Source organism: Vicia villosa, linkage group LG2, assembly GCF_029867415.1.
Source record: "Vicia villosa cultivar HV-30 ecotype Madison, WI linkage group LG2, Vvil1.0, whole genome shotgun sequence".
Lineage (NCBI taxonomy): Eukaryota > Viridiplantae > Streptophyta > Magnoliopsida > Fabales > Fabaceae > Vicia > Vicia villosa.
In genome coordinates, this window is record NC_081181.1 from 112818259 (window position 1) to 112821488 (window position 3230).

General features: G+C 28.4%; 1 long non-coding RNA gene across 1 annotated transcript; it reads left to right on the top strand.

The window, feature by feature from the left end:
* The first annotated feature begins 929 nt into the window (after positions 1 to 929).
* On the top strand, positions 930 to 2948 carry LOC131646632 (uncharacterized). Its single transcript, XR_009297545.1, has 6 exons — positions 930 to 1234; positions 1364 to 1474; positions 1564 to 1616; positions 1818 to 1881; positions 2033 to 2070; positions 2720 to 2948. It is a non-coding gene; the product is annotated as an uncharacterized LOC131646632 (long non-coding RNA).
* The last annotated feature ends 282 nt before the right edge of the window (positions 2949 to 3230 follow it).

Below are 3230 nucleotides of genomic sequence, written 5' to 3' on the forward strand. Positions count from 1 at the left end.
ATTTTAATATAGAGTTTGTATAATTAGGGTTTTTATTTATAATCTACTTAATATAAATGTAAGGTTGTCATGATGGCAACCCTAGACAAAACCCTAACTTTAGGATGATGTGTCATTCTCTCATAGCTTTTCAGATGACGTGTCATTCTCTCATAGCTTTTCAAATTAAATTGATTTAATTATTATTAAAAAATATCACTAAACCAAATAATATATCTTTTCATTTTTTAAACTTTAACTCTTAAATTTTATAATTATATTTTCAATAATTTTCATTTTTGTTACCATTAAAATTGTATACACTACAATAATAAAAATATATAAAAATACAAATTTAAAAAAACTTTCATTTTCATGATCAATAAAATTGTTATGATCAATAAAATTTTCATGATTAATTTAAAAAGGGAACTAAAAATTAATTGATATGACAGTTTAAATTTTTTTATTGAATAATTTTTTTATCACAATATGTTATATTATCAGTACAAAATTTTTATTAAAATTTACAATCATATTTTTTGAGTTTGTTAAACTATGTAATATTTCATTAATTTAAATTATTTATAGAAATTTTTTAAAATGTGCTATATTTAATTTAAATATAAAATTTAATCTACTATCTACTTCTACTATCTACCCATTAATAAGAAATTGACCATACTTCCTAAAATGCCCTTCCCTCATAAATAATTTACACTACAATTTGGACAAAATTGTAACTAACAAAATTACCCAACTACTTTTCTAATATCAAATCAGTGTGAGACACTTGGCAACTCAAATCCTTCTTTATTTCAAAATCCCCTCTACTTCCCACAACATAGGTCTCGAGATCCCTCTTGCACACTTTCTACAATATTTCACACAACCTCATTTCATCTCTCTCTCTCTCTCTCTCTCTCTCTCTCTCTCTCTCTCTCCTCACAAACCTTCTATTTTCGTCACTCTCTTATCTTCTCACTCTTTTCCCATCAAACCCTAATATCGCCGCCACCACCTTTTTCCCTCGTCTCTGTTTCTCCTTCCCCTGCTACTCCTTTCTCCGTTTATAACTTCAATCACATCTTTCTCCGTTTCAGTTTGATATATTTTCTGAAAAAATGTTTGATGAATAATTATAGTTTGTCTCTTCTTTCAGAACACAACTTACCAAGGCATATAGACTGCTAATGTTCTTTTTGAAGTTTTAAAGGCTGTTAAGATGACCCAATCTATGGAAGTTGATCGAGAGGTTATTTTCTATGGCTTCTAAGAATTTTTTTCGCTCTATTTTATTGGCTCATATGTATTCAATATCATGTTAGCTTTATACTTGCTGTTGTACTATTTACTTGGTTGATTTGTGTTGCCATTGTAGTAGACTTTGGAGACACGAGATAAAATTGGTGAAAAGACGGAGATCATAGTCCCTTTCAATGTTCTTCCACTCGATCCTGATAGTGCAAATCAAGTGATAATGAGATTTCCCGAGGTACAATCTTTAATCTTTGATTTTATACATGTGTACTTCTGCCTCAGCCTGACTTCTAATGAAAACTCTTATTCATAATTTTTAAATAGATCCAAGCTGCTGTATTTGCTCTTCATAACACTAGGGGTATCTATACACATGGGTGAGATTCTAGCCCATTTAACATGATATCGAAACTTGATTTGCTATAATAAAAATTATAGTCTTTTGAGTTTGCTTTTTGAATTGCAACTTATAACTATACATTGGCCAAATGAACCTTAAGCCATCTGTTATGTCCATTAAAAGAGTTGTTAATTTACTGATATTGATTTTCTTGGTCTTCCTTACTGTGTTGAAAAAGATGACAACTCCAATCCTATAGAAGATTTTAAACATCTTCAAATGTATCTGAGAGGAAAGTTAAGGTAATATGTCTCCTGCTAGATCTCATGCTTTGTTTTTATTTTGTTAGTTAAAGATTCTATTTAGTGTTATTTTCTATGGTCCTTATTTGAGTAGATTTCTATGGTCTTTCTGCAATATTTTTACAGATATAGATACTTGGTTTTTTTTCAGGTTATCTTGCTTCAATACTACATATAGCCTTATTCAAGGTAAGTTCATTCATTATTTTTTATAAGTTCAAGGTTACATATTTACGCTTTAATATGTTCTTTCATTGTTTTGTTTTTCACTTGTCATCTTCAACCATGAAACATAATGAAGGTGAAAATTGTTACATGGCATCTCACTTTGATACTCTGTTTTACTCTTTATATCACGATGAAATCAGAATCTTATAGACAACTGTTTTCATAGCTTTCATAAGAATTTCCATTCATAACTAATGAGTCATGACGCAAACACAAAATAGCTAAAAGATGCTTGAAATTCCAGTTTTGGTTTTTCAGGTTACACATACAATTTCTATATTTAAATTGGGTGGGTTTAAATGTGATTTCTATATCTAAAAGACTGCTAATATTTCTACTTTTCTTGCAAGCATAACTGACAAACTATAAAAAGAAATAAAAGCAAAAATTCTTTAACCTGTCTGTGGTGGAATTCTCAAATGATAAGCTATATTGTTTGCATCCATTTGGAAAAATCTTTGTAACATGGGTTGAATTTACATCTTTCAATGATTTATTTGATTGTTTACTCTTGCATAGCATGTAGTAATGTAATATTTTCAACATTGAGATTTAAGCTGCGGTTGCGGAAAGATTGGACTAATTGAAAATTTTGATTGTTTGTTGATAGTTGAATCATGCAGGAAAAGTAAAGAGCCCCGCAGAAGTAGAGAAGTAATAGGTGTATTTACTCTGAATGATGTTCTTAGCAAAATTGCTTAATGTGAATGTTTTCTTGCTTTCTTGTGTAAGCTTTTGTCTATGGTTTTTCAAAGACATTTTATGTTTAATAACTACTATTTGAAGAAAATCAAATGAGAAAAATTGCTATAAGCAAAGCAGGAAATTATCATTTGTTAATGTATAAATTCCCTTCTAACATTTGTTTTTTCTTTTTTCAAGTTCAAGATTTGCTTTATTTATATTTCTTATTTGTAAAAGAACTTTTGTATCAACTATCTTAATGTTTTAATACTATTTCATAGTTTTCAATGTTGATACACCTTTTTATCTTAGTATTTTGACGTTATGATTCTAAGCAATTTGTCAGAAACTTCATTTTATCTCAGTTATGATTCTAATATATTTTTCATCTTCTATTTATTCATTCTATTAATTTATTCATTCTATTAAAAATCAAT